The sequence below is a fragment of the Salmo salar genome, chromosome 03 (genome assembly GCF_965601325.2).
Source record: "Salmo salar chromosome 03, fSalSal1, whole genome shotgun sequence".
NCBI classification, from domain to species: Eukaryota; Metazoa; Chordata; class Actinopteri; order Salmoniformes; family Salmonidae; genus Salmo; species Salmo salar.
Genome location: NC_138293.1, coordinates 46,013,751 through 46,028,310, shown reverse-complemented (window position 1 = coordinate 46,028,310; position 14,560 = coordinate 46,013,751). Strand labels below are relative to the sequence as shown.

Genomic DNA, 14,560 nt, shown 5'->3' with positions numbered 1-14,560 from the left:
TAGACTGGCGGTGTCCTGGTCTGGTAAGTACATTTTCTTCACCCCGTGTTGAGGATGAGTGTTTCAACCATTTCAAACATGTGAACTACGGTCTCATGTTTTTCTGGTCTGACATAGATTCCAAGAGGGTGTAGCAGTTCATACTATCCAGGTCTGTGCCCAAACAAATAGAGCTTCTACTTCTAAAAATCCACCTTTCCAGAAACAAGTCTCTCACCGTTGCCACTTGTTATAAACCACCTTCAGTCCCCAGCAGTGCCCTGGACACCATATGTGAATTGATTGCCGCCATCTATCTTCAGAGCTCGTACAGTTAGGTGACCTAAACTGGGACATGCTTAACACCCCGACCGTCCTACAATCTAAGCTAGATGCCCTCAATCTCACACAAATAATAAATGAACCTACCAGGTACAACCCCAAATCTATAAACACAGGCACCCTCATAGATATCATCCTGACCAACCTTCCCTCTAAATACACCTCTGCTGTCTTCAACAAGTATCTCAGCGATCACTGCCTCATTGCCTGCGTCCATAATGGGTCTGTGGTCAAGCGACCACCCCTCATCACTGTCAAATGCTCCCTAAAACACTTCAGCGAGCAGGCCTTTCTAATCGACCTGGCCTGGGTATCCTGGAAGGATATTTACCTCATTCCGTCAGTAGAGGATGTCTGGTTATTCTTTAAAAGTACTTTCCTCACCATCTTAAATAAGCATGCCCCATTCAAAAAATGTAGAACCCGGAACAGATATATCCTTGACCAGCACAAAAACATCCTGTGGCGAACTGCATTATCATCGAATAGCCCCCGCGATATGCAACTTTTCAGGGAAGTTAGGAACCAATATAGACAGGCAGTTAGGAAAGCAAAGGCTAGCTTTTTCAAACAGAAATTTGCATCCTGTAGCACTAATTCCAAAAAGTTCTGGGACACTGTAAAGTCCATGGAGAATAAGAGAACCTCCTCCCAACTGCCCACTGCACTGAGGCTAGGTAACACTGTCACCACCGATAAATCCACAATAATTGAGAATTCAACCAGCATTTCTCTACGGCTGGCCATGCTTTCCACCTGGCTACCCCTACCCCGGTCAACAGCCCTGCACCCCCCACAGTATCTTGCCCAAGCCTCACCCATTTGTCCTTCACCCAAATCCAGATAGCCGATGTTCTGAAAGAGTTGCAAAATCTGGACCCCTACAAATGAGCTGGGCTAGACAATCTGGACCCTCTCTATTTAAATGATCCACCGCAATTGTTGCAACCCCTATTACTAGCCTGTTCAATCTCTCTTTCATATCGTCTGAGATCCCAAAATATTGGAAAGCTGCAGCAGTCATCCCCCTCTTCCAACGGGGAGACGCTCTAGACCCAAACTGTTACAGACCTATATCTATCCTACCCTGCCTTTCCAAGGTCTTCGAAAGCCAAGTTAACAAACAGATCACCGGCAATTTCGAATCCCACCGTACCTTCTCCGCTATGCAATCTGGTTTCCGAGCTGGTCATGGGTGCACCTCAGCCACGCTCAAGGTCCTAAATGATATCATAACCGCCATCGATAAAAGACAATACTGTGCAGCCGTATTCATCGACCTGGCCAATGCTTTCGACTCTGTCAATCACCACTTTCTTATTGGCAGACTCAACAGCCTTGGTTTCTCAAATGTCTGCCTTGCCTGGTTCACCAACTACTTCTCAGACAGAGTTCAGTGTGTCAAATTGGAGGGCCTGTTGTCCGGACCTCTGGCAGTCTCTATGGGGGTGCCACAGGGTTCAATTCTCAGGCCGACTCTTTTCTCTGTATACATCAATGATGTCGCTCTTGCTGCTGGTTATTCTCTGATCCACCTCTACGCAGACAACACCATTCTGAATACATCTGGCCCTTCTTTGGACACTGTGTTAACTAACCTCCAGACGAGCTTCAATGCCATACAACTCTCCTTCCGTGGCCTCCAACTGCTCTTAAATGCAAGTAAAACTAAATGCATGCTCTTCAGCTGATCGTTGCCCGCACCTGCCCGCCCGTCCAGCATCACTACTCTGGACGGTTCTGACTTAGATCATGTGGACAACTACAAATACCTAGGTGTCTGGTTAGACTGTAAACTCTCCTTCCAGACTCACATTAAGCATCTCCAATCCAAAATTAAATCTAGAATCGGCTTCCTATTTCGCAACAAAGCATCCTTCACTCATGCTGCCAAACATACCCTTGTAAAACTGACTATCCTACCGATCCTTGACTTCGGCGATGTCATTTACAAAATAGCCTCCAGCACTCTACTTAGCAAATTGGATGTAGTCTATCACAGTGCCATCCGTTTTTGTCACCAAAGCCCCATATACTACCCACCACTGCGACCTGTATGCTCTCGTTGGCTGGCCCTCGCTTCATATTCTTCGCCAAACCCACTGGCTCCAGGTCATCTATAAGTCTTTGCTAGGTAAAGCCCTGCCTTATCTCAGCTCACTGGTCACCATAGCAGCACCCACCCATAGCATGCGCTCCAGCAGATATATTTCACTGGTCACCCCCAAAGCCATTTCCTCTTTTGGCCACCTTTCCTTCCAGTTCTCTGCTGCCAATGAGTGGAACAAATTGCAAATATCACTGAAGCTGGAGACTCATATCTCCCTCACTAACTTTAAGCATCAGCTGTCAGAGCAGCTCACAGATCATTGCACCTGCATGTAGCCCATCTGTGAATAGCCCATCCAACTACCTCACACCCATATTGTTTTTTAAATTTGTTGCTCCATTGAACCCCACTATCTCTACTTGCACATTCATCTTCTGCACATTGATCACTCCAGTGTTTAGTTGCTAAATTGTAATTACTTCGGCACTACGGCCTATTTATTGCCTTACCTCCCTTATCTTACCTCATTTCCACACACTGTATATAGATTTTTTTATATTGTGTTATTGACTGTATGTTTGTTTAGTCAATGTGTTACTCTGTGTTGTTGTTTGTCGCACTGCTTTGCTTTATCTTGGCCAGGTCGCACTAGTAAATGAGAACTTGCTCTCAACTGGCCTACCTGGTTAAATAACGGTGAAATAAAAAAAATAAAAAATATATATGTTAATTCTTAGCCAGTCCTTTTAAGCACTCTGGCCGAAAAGCGCGGTTCATCAGACTGACAAGCTCTCTTACCTCACTCGGGGAATGTCTACTTAATGTGCAAAGTGTATCAAAAAAACATATCTCATTAGAAAACCAATATCGCATTAATATCTTAACAAAAATACCTTCACCATTCTTCATATTGTATTCACATCAGATTGGATGAAAACTTGGATGAAGACAGCTGAAGGGGGTTTCCTTCCTAAGTTACAATATTTGGTTTATACAGTTTTTAATAACATTACAAAATAACAAACAATATGACATTAGTTTCCTCCTGACCTCGCCTTCTGGATGATAACGGGGTGAACAGGCCGTGGTTCAGGTGGTTGATGTCCTTGATGATCTTCTTGGCCTTCCTGTGGCATCGGGTGCTGTAGGTGTCCTTGAGGGCAGGCAGTTTGCCCCCAGTGATGCATTGGGCAGGCTGCACCACCTTCTGGAGAGCCCTGTGGTTGTAGGTGGTGCAGTTGCTGTACCAGGCGGTGATACAGCCTGACAGGATGCTCTCAATTGTGCATCTGTAAAAGTTTGTGAGGGTTTTAGGTGCCAAGCCAAATTTCTTCAGCCTCTTGAGGGTGAAGAGGTGCTGTTGTGCCTTCTTCACCACACTGTCTGTCTGGGTGGACCATTTCAGATTGTCAGTGATGTGTACGCTGAGGAATTTGAAGCTTTCCACCTTCTCCCTGCGGTCCCGTCGATATGGATAGGGGCATGCTCCCTCTGCTGTTTCCTAAAGTCCACGATTAGCTCCTTTGGTTTGGTGACATTGAGTGAGAGGTTATTTTCCTGGCACCACTCTCCCAGGGCCCTCACCTCCTCCCTGTAGGCTGTCTCGTCATTGTTGGTGATCAGGCCTATTACTGTGGTCATGTCTGCAAACTTGATGATTGAGTTGGAGGCGTGCGTGGCCACACAGTCATGGGTGAACAGGGAGTACAGGAGGGGGCTGAGCATGCACCCTTGTGGGGCCCCTGTGTTGAGGATCAGCGAAGTGGAGGTGTTGTTTCCTACCTTCACCACCTGGGGGTGGCCCGTCAGGAAGTTGCACTGGGCGGAGTTCAGACCCAGGGCCCCCAAACTTAATGATGAGCTTGGTGTTGAATGCTGAGCTATAGTCAATGAACAGCATTGTTACATAAGCATTCCTCTTGTCGAGATGGGATAGGGCAGTGTGCAGTGCGATGGCGATTGCATCTTCTGTGGATCTATTGGGGGCAATAAGCAAATTGAAATGGGTCAAGGGTGTCAGGTAAGGTAGAGGTGATATGATTCTTAGCTAGCCTCTCAAAGCACTTCATGATGACAGGTCGATAGTCATTTAGTTCAGTTACCTTTGCTTTCTTGGGTACAGGAACAATGGTGGACATCATGAAGCAAGTAAGGACAGCAGACTGGGATAGGAAGAGATTGAATATGTCTGTAAGCACTCTAGCCAGCTGGTCTGCGCATGCTCTGAGGAAGCGGCTCGGGATGCCATCTGGTCCGGCAGCCTTGCGAGGATTAAATCAATGATCCAGCGACTGACTGACTGACCTTATCAGCTCTGTTGACTCATAGAAGATACAGTAACACAGGGATGTATAAAGACATGGCCACTTACTGTAGCTGTTTCACAGAGACATGGGCTGAGTTTCATTCCAGAGAGAAATGTATCTCCCCTTTAGCCTTAACCACTCCCTATCACAGATCTCAGAAACATGGTTGATGTAAGGCTAAATCAACATATTTTTGTATAAATTATCTAATAATTAATTAGAAGGAATGCTGTTTTGAATTTTGAAGATAGTCTGGGAGAGGTGGAAAAACTATTGTTATACATCAATAATGATAAGCCACCAGGTATAGACAACCTAGATGGGAAACTATTGTTAATGGTAGCAGACTGTATTGCCACCAGGTATAGAAAACCTTGATGGGAAACTATTGATAATGGTAGCAGACTGTATTACCACAAGGTATAGAAAACCTTGATGGGAAACTATTGAGAATGGTAGCAGACTGTATTGACACCAGGTATAGACAACTATGATGGAAAACTATTGCTGGTGGTAGCAGATTGTATTACCACCAGGTATAGACAACCTAGATGGGACACTATTGATAATGGTAGCAGACTGTATTACCACCAGGTATAGACAACCTAGATGGAAACTATTGAGAACGGTAGCAGACTGTATTACCACCAGGTATAGACAACCTTGATGGGAAACTATTGAGATTGGTAGCAGACTGTATTGCCACCAAGCATAGACAACCTAGATGGGACACTATTGAGAATGGTAGCAGACTGTATTACCACAAGGTATAGACAACTTTGATGGGAAACTATTGAGAATGGTAGCAGACTGTATTGCCACCAGGTATAGACAACGATGATGGAAAACTATTGATAATGGTAGCAGATTGTATTACCAGCAGGTATAGACAACCTAGATGGTAAACTATTGAGAACGGTAGCAGACTGTATTGCCACCAGGTATAGACAACCTAGATGGGAAACTATTGAGAATGGTAGCAGACTGTATTACCACCATGTATAGACAACCTAGATGGGAATCTATTGATAATGGTAGCAGACTGTATTGCCACCAGGTATAGAAAACCTTGATGGGAAACTATTGATAATTGTAGCAGACTGTATTACCACCAGGTATAGACAACCTAGATGGGAAACTATTGATAATGGTAGCACACTGTATTACCACCAGGTATAGACAACCTAGATGGGACACTATTGAGAATGGTAGCAGACTGTATTACCACCAGGTATAGACAATCTAGATGGGTAACTATTGAGAACGGTAGCAGAATGTATTACCACCAGGTATAGACAACCTAGATGGGAAACTATTGCGATTGGTAGAAGACTGTATTGCCACCAAGCATAGACAACCTAGATGGGACACTATTGAGAATGGTAGCAGACTGTATTACCACCAGGTATAGACAACCTTGATGGAAAACTATTGATAATGGTAGCAGACTGTATTACCACCAGGTATAGACAACCTAAATGGTTAACTATTGAGGATGGTAGCAGACTGTATTGCCACCAGGTATAGACAACCAAGATGGGAAACTATTGATAATGGTAGCAGACTGTATTGTCACCAGGTATAGACAACCTAGATGGTAAACTATTGAGAAAGGTAGCAGACTGTATTACCAACAGGTATAGACAACCTTGATGGAAAACTATTGATAATGGTAGAAGACTGTATTACCACAAGGTATAGACAACTTTGATGGGAAACTATTGAGAACGGTAGCAGACTGTATTACCAACAGGTATAGACAACCTAGATGGGAAACTATTGATAATGGTAGCAGACTGTATTACCACCAGGTATAGACAACCTAGATGGGAAACTATTGATAATGGTAGCAGACTGTATTACCAACAGGTATAGACAACCTAGATCGGAAACTATTGAGAACGGTAGCAGACTGTATTACTACCAGATATAGACAACCTAGATGGGAAACTAATGAGATTGGTAGCAGACTGTATTGCCACCAAGCATAGACAACCTAGATGGGACACTATTGAGAATGGTAGCAGACTGTATTACCACCAGGTATAGACAACCTAGATGGTAAACTATTGAGAATGGTTGCAGATGGTATTACCACCAGGTATAGACAACCTAGATGGGAAACTATTGCGATTGGTAGAAGACTGTATTGCCACCAAGCATAGACAACCTAGATGGGACACTATTGAGAATGGTAGCAGACTGTATTACCACCAGGTATAGACAACCTAGATGGTAAACTATTGAGAATGGTTGCAGATGGTATTACCACCAGGTATAGACAACCTAGATGGTAAACAATTGAGAACGGTAGCAGACTGTATTACCACAAGGTATAGACAACCTAGTTGGGAAATTATTGAGAATGGTAGCAGACTGTATTGCCACCAGGTATAGACAACCTTGATGGGAAACTATTTATAATAGTAGCAGACTGTATTGCCACAAGGTATAGACAACTTTGATGGGAAACTATTGAGAATGGTAGCAGACTGTATTACCACCAGGTATAGAAAACCTAGATGGGAAACTATTGATAATGGTAGCAGACTGTATTACCACCAGGTATAGACAGCATAGATGGGAAACTATTGATAATGGTAGCAGACTGTATTACCACCAGGTATAGACAACCTAGATGGGAAACTATTGAGAACGGTAGCAGACTGTATTACCACCAGGTATAGACAACCTAGATGGGAAACTATTGATGAATGGTAGCAGACTGTATTACCACCAGGTATAGACAACCTAGATGGTAAACTATTGAGAAAGGTAGCAGACTGTATTACCACCAGGTATAGACAACCTTGATGGAAAACTATTGATAATGGTAGCAGACTGTATTACCCCCAGGTATAGACAACCTTGATGGGAAACTATTGAGAATGGTAGCAGGCTGTATTACCCCCAGGTATAGACAACCTAAATGGTTAACTATTGAGGATGTTAGCAGACTGTATTTGCCACCAGGTATAGACAACCAAGATGGGAAACTATAGATAATGTTAGCAGACTGTATTGCCACCAGGTATAGACAACCTAGATGGGAAACTATTGATGGTGGTAGCAGACTGTATTACCACCAGGTATAGACAACCTAGATGGTAAACTATTGAGAAAGGTAGCAGACTGTATTACCACCAGGTATAGACAACCTTGATGGAAAACTATTGATAATGGTAGCAGACTGTATTACCCCCAGGTATAGACAACCTTGATGGGAAACTATTGAGAATGGTAGCAGGCTGTATTACCCCCAGGTATAGACAACCTAAATGGTTAACTATTGAGGATGTTAGCAGACTGTATTTGCCACCAGGTATAGACAACCAAGATGGGAAACTATAGATAATGTTAGCAGACTGTATTGCCACCAGGTATAGACAACCTAGATGGGAAACTATTGATAATGGTAGCAGACTGTATTACCACCAGGTATAGACAACCTAGATGGTAAACTATTGAGAACGTTAGCAGACTGTATTACCACAAGGTATAGACAACCTAGATGGGAAACTATTGAGAATGGTAGCAGACTGTATTGCCACCAAGCATAGACAACCTAGATGGGACACTATTGAGAATGGTAGCAGACTGTATTACCACCAGGTATAGACAACCTAGATGGTAAACTATTGAGAATGGTTGCAGATGGTATTACCACCAGGTATAGACAACCTAGATGGTAAACAATTGAGAACGGTAGCAGACTGTATTACCACAAGGTATAGACAACCTAGTTGGGAAATTATTGAGAATGGTAGCAGACTGTATTGCCACCAGGTATAGACAACCTTGATGGGAAACTATTTATAATAGTAGCAGGCTGTATTAGCCACCAGGTATAGACAACCTAGATGGTAAACTATTGAGAACGGTAGCAGACTGTATTACCACCAGGTATAGACAACCTTGATGGGAAACTATTGAGAATGGTAGCAGACTGTATTACCACCAGGTATAGACAACCTAGATGGTAAACTATTGATAACGGTAGCAGACTGTATTACCACAAGGTATAGACAACTTTGATGGGAAACTATTGAGAATGGTAGCAGACTGTATTACCACCAGGTATAGAAAACCTAGATGGGAAACTATTGATAATGGTAGCAGACTGTATTACCACCAGGTATAGACAACCTTGATGGGAAACTATTGAGAATGGTAGCAGACTATTGCTACCCTTATTTGCTATATCTTTAACCAAAGCCTAAAGGAGTGTGTGTGTGCCTGTGGAAGGAAGCTAATGTAATTCTTCTTCCTAAAAATATTAAATCACCCTTTGCTGGCTCTAACAGCCGCCCAATCAGTTTTCTGCCTGTTCTTGGTAAACTGATAGAGAGAATTGTGTTTGACCAAATGCAATGCTATTTTTCACAGAAGAAGTTAACTACTGACTTTCAGCATGCATATGAGAATTGCACTCAACTTATACAGCACTGCTCAGATGACTGATTGGTTACAATAAATGGATAATAAGAGTATAGTTGGAGCTGTATTGTTAGGTTTCAGTGCAGCCTTTGATGTTGTTGATCATAATTTGTTATTGAAGAAACTCACTTGCTATGGCTTTATATCACCTGCTATCAGGTGTGGCTCAGTTGGTAGACCATGGTGTTTGCAACGCCAGGGTTGTGGGTTCGATTCCCACGGGGGACCAGTATGGAGAAAAAAAATGTATGAAATCTATGCATTCACTACTGTAAGTCGCTCTGGATAAGAGCATCTGCTAAATGACTAAAATGTAAATGTAAAATGTATCACATGGTTGGAGAGAGATTACACACTCTACACTCAGTATCAGAATGGGTGATTAATAATAAACTGGTCTAAAATACATCTAAAACTAAAAGCATTGTATTGGGTTCAAAACATTCTCTAAGACCTAAACCTCAACTGGAGTTGTGCATAAAGGGTATTGAGAAAGTTGAGGAAGCTAACCTCCTAGGTATAACTATGGATGGTCAATTATCATGGTCAAATCATATTGATAAAGTCGATGTGAAGATGGGGAGAGGTATGTCTGTTACAAAAAGATGTTCTGAGTTTGACACAAAAATCAACTGTAGTAGTTGATCAGGCACTGGTCTTGTCCCATCTTGATTACTGCCTGGTAATATGGTCAAGTGCAGCAAAGAAAGAGCTAGCAAAGCTGCATTTGGCTCAAAACAGAGAAGCTTGCCTTGCCCTTAACTGCACATACAAAACTAACATCAACAACATGCATACCAGTATTTCCTGGTTGAGGGTTGAAGAGAAATGAACTGCATCTCCTAGTTATGATAAATATTAGTGATTCAAATTCCAGATTGTCTGCATAATCAAATAACAATTCAGCTCAGACACCCAGACATACCCAACAAGACATGCCACCAGGGGTCTCTTCACAGTCCAAAACGAATTCATGGCAACTTACAGTAGTATACAGAGCCATGATCACATTGAACTCCCTTCCATATCCAATTGCTCAAGCAAACAGCAAAATGTACTTAAAAAAAACGGATTAAACAACATCTCATGACTGTGACTATGGGGTGACACACAAAAACAATATTTTTTGTTGTACCGGTATTGTTTGTATTATTTTTGTTGTGGTATTGTTTGAATATCTTATTTTACATTTGTGTGACTGTCCTTGTTTATCAGTTTTTTGTTACTTGTCATGTTTTGTGTTTTTGTGGACCCCTGGAAGAGTAGCTGCTGCTTCTGCAAAAGCTAATGTGAATCCAAAAAAATCTGTCAATAGCCCCACTTTCAGTCTCCGCAATATTACATTCCCCCATCCACTCCTGTAACATCCATGAAGGGAAGAATAGAAGAGAGGAAGGGAAACAGCTTTGTGGAATAAAATGCAGCCATAGAGAATCAGTAAATAAGCACACTCTCCTCCTCCGATCCAGACAGTTGGGACTAAACTAACAGAGCAGGTGTAAGCCACAACAGTTCAGAGTGTTCTTATCTATTAGCTCTCATGGTGTTGACATCATCTCATCTCCGAATGGGACAGATTGACACTAAAGTCTAAGCCTCCATATGCTGCCTAGGGCCAACCCTGACAGGGAACACACACTAGTCAACATATGCCTCAAGGTTGCCACTTCACTTTACCCTAGCGTAGCCATGGATACCTGGCAGCTCAGGGAAAACTGGACAAGTAAATAAATGAATGGGCAGTTAGGCTCAGTTTTGAGAATCAGATGGGACACGTTCCCAAACTGTGCCAATGTTAGTGTTTTTTCAATTGTGTGTTTGTTCAATGAGTGGACAGTCATTTACGGCAGACACACAGTAGTACTAAATGTTCATACAACACACTAACCTCAATAACAGTCAAGCAATCAACATGAAAATACTTTATTACATTTTCAAGTGATAAGTAGCTAGATCTTTTTGAAAGTCCATTCTGTTTCAGATATCACAGGTTCCCACACAATCTTTACCTTCATCTCTTTCTCCTCCTCCTGTAGCAACTTTTTATATATTCCTCTTCATCATCATCATCATCACTGTTAGTTCTCTTTTCCCTCTCCTGCTCATCATCCTCTTCCTGCCACTCTATTGCCATCAGCTTCTGGAACACCTCAAACTTCTCCAGCGTTGCCATGGCGATGTCGGTGAGGTAGGTTTCTTCGGCGATGGCGAGGATATCGTTAAGTTTGGGGTTGATGATGAGGGTCTGGCCGTTCTTGACGGGGGTCTAGTACTGCCCCTAGTGCTCCAGGAAGCAGTGTCAATAGCGTACCGCCGCCATGGTTACCCAGAACAGCTTGGACTTCACCATCTCCGTCTGCTTGAGCCCCATGCGGAAGTAGGCGTACTGCCGAGAGGGATGGGGAAAACAGTTGTAAGAAGAGAAAGAAAACTAATGTCAAATATTTGACATAAAGGACAAACATACTCAAAAACACATAGGCTTAATGATCAGCAAAATGTTTTTGTAGTTGTCTTGCAGCTAAAGCATCAACCAATATATTTACTATATCTTTACTGCATTGAGAATACAAAGTCTCCTTTCAATTGCCTTGTCTTTTTTTATCTTACTCTTCTACTCCATCATTATAATTCCCAGTGAGTCTGACTTGAAAAAGCCTTGTAGCCAAAATTTGCTTTCAATCCCATTCAAATATTTCATCTTAGTCCCAACACCCAGTGAGTGTGAAGTCTGACCTGGAACTTGTACTCCAGCTCTCCCAGGTCATCCTGCACCATGGCTGGAGAGTCTCTGAAGAGGTCAGTGACCTGCTGGACAGTGAAGGCGCACTTCTCTCTGAGAAACCTGGCCACTGTGTTAACCCTCCTCAGAGGAAGGGTCAGGATCTGGGGGTAGTGGCTCACCACCCGCTGCAGATTGCCTGGAGAGAAAGTGACACACAGGGGAGATTGTGTTAGAGAGCATCCATGGAAAATGGGTGGAAGATGTTATGCACATACACATCCAATAGCTTTGTGAATAAATACAATAAATAACACTTAAACCACTATGATCCAGCTCTAGGCCTATCTCAAACTGTGATGTGGTAACAACACCCTCAACCTGGATAACCTGAGACTATACAATTGTAATACCCTTGTTTGAACCAAGTATTGAGTTTATTTGTTATAATTAATTGGTATTATATTTAAAAGATGATTGAATTGCTCCTAAACTGTAATGTTGTTAATGCATTATGCTTTTTGAAGAAATATTTATTTAATGTATAAGTGAATAGTTTGGTTTACTTTGAAGTTTAAGTTTTGACCAATAAGGTCGCTTGTTAAGCTGTGGCCAATGGGAGTTGACCTGGTTAATGGGAGGCCTGGGAAAAAAGAGAGGGAAAAGACGTTGATAAAGGGATGGACGTTTTACATTAGGACCGTTGGTGAAGAAAAATGATAAAAGACGACAGAACTGGAACAAAACCCATACCTACTAAGACATGAAGGGAAATACCAATTTTATTTTATAAAAGAGTTGTTATAATTTTGTTAAAACTTAGTAAAGACTGAAGCTACTGTCTCGTCGTGGAGGTATTTGCCAGCCTTGAGGTTAGCCTAGCATCGTGTGACACCGGGAGATAATTGCTTGGGAAGCTTAACAAATTCATGTTCCCATGGGATATCGGTTACGGCTAAGGAGTACTGTCTGCATGGGTAGCTGTGCTTGCCTTGGACTTTGTGGAAACCTGCATGGAACTGCCATACTTCGCTGAGGGAATATCTACTAAGTAGTGAGTAACCCCAACGTGAGGTGCTTCTGGATATTTTTGGGTGTCATCATTTTTTTTTTTAGCTTCAACGCGCGCCAACGGTTTATTTAAGCAAACTTGAAATAATTTGGACACGGTTGTGCACGACTCATTGGGGTTTATAATTTTTTATTTCTTTTGATGTTGTGTCTGAAAATGTATTTGTTTGAAAATGTTTTAATACACATATGGAACCTTATGTATGTTGCCTTGCTGGAGTCATTGATTGTTTCAATTTAATTTAATGCATGGGATAGTTTATCCTGATTCTATAACAGAAACCTATAATCATTTCATCTGAAGTTAATACCCTATTGTCATAACCCTAGATAGTTTACAATAGGAATTGTTATTGGAGATGTCCTTCTCACCTAACATCCCATGCTGTTGAGACACTCTACATAAGTTAATATTGTGAGAGTCATATTCGAGCCTGGTGAGAGGGTTACACAATGCAAAGAGAGGTTCATCCTCTCACCTTCAAGCAGCCCTAGTCTCCTCATGTTGTCCATACATTGCTGCAGCTGAGTGCCCTTCAATAGAACAACTCTGGACACTTCTCCAACACACTAGATGAGAATAGAGCCATGAGAGCCATGAGAATAGAAGAGGCATGTTCACTCTGCCCTCCTCGACGCTTGGTTGCTGCCGCTAAGAGTTGATCTGCCTGGTTGTCTGTGAAGCCCATGTCGAGGAGAGCTTGCAGGGATAGCTCCCTGCCCGGCCGCAGTTGGTGCTGTGACAGGTCAGTATGCTGATGCTGGGTGCTAGTCTGGTTGTTGGTAGAAAAGTCTGCATTGTCTGAAAACCGGTTGTCACACATTGTGTCTCCCAAGAACGGTTCTTAGACTCAGGACAGGGCAGGTTGCATATATATATTTTTTATAACTATGCCAAGATTGACTACAGCCTGTCATTTCAATTGGGAACAAATGAGCCATAGTGGGCAGAACAAGCAAGTAGGTGGGTAGAGCCAAGCACAGTTCTAGCGACATTTGCATATTTCCGTTGGGGAACGCCTACGCTGTGAAGTGCACGTGTGCAATAACTCAATTCGCCTTTGCACTCCTTCTAAACAACACCATTTTTGGAAACTCTGGCAAAGGGTAAAGAATACAAAACTTAGTACACTCTGCTCGTAACATTTTAGTTTTGAGAGCAGTAAACTGTATTGAGATCAAATGTTTCATTGATGAGTAAATTAACAGAATGTCAGCCAAAATCCATCTCATTCCATATTCTCCCACTGCAGGCCACTGGGCTTCCTCTCACGACTATATTTGGTAGTGAGTGGGAACGCCAACCGGATGCTTCACATTTATACATCTGGTGAAATGTCGGTCTTATTATTCTATCTATGCCCTTACCATTTTAAATATAAACTTCAATTGGGTGACATTAGAGTTGGGAAGTCCCAAGGATCCTGTTTGGACTACCCCCTAGCATATCGGAACCCTGTTCCAGTCATATATTTGTGATTTTGTTGAAAATAGTACAATATAAACACTTAGCTAGTTTTCAATAATAATCTACGCATTCACCTGCAAGTAGGGGATCAGAATATATACAGTAGCAGTCAAAAGTTCGGACACACCTACTTATTCCAGGTTTTTTCTTTATTTTACTATTTTCTACATTGTAGAATAATAGTG

The 14,560-nt window shown here is 42.3% G+C and overlaps 1 pseudogene; it reads right to left on the bottom strand.

Annotated features, from left to right (window-relative positions):
* Positions 1 to 11,125: 11,125 nt before the first annotated feature.
* Positions 11,126 to 13,731, bottom strand: LOC106600534 (transcription termination factor 4, mitochondrial-like; annotated as a pseudogene).
* Positions 13,732 to 14,560: the final 829 nt, after the last annotated feature.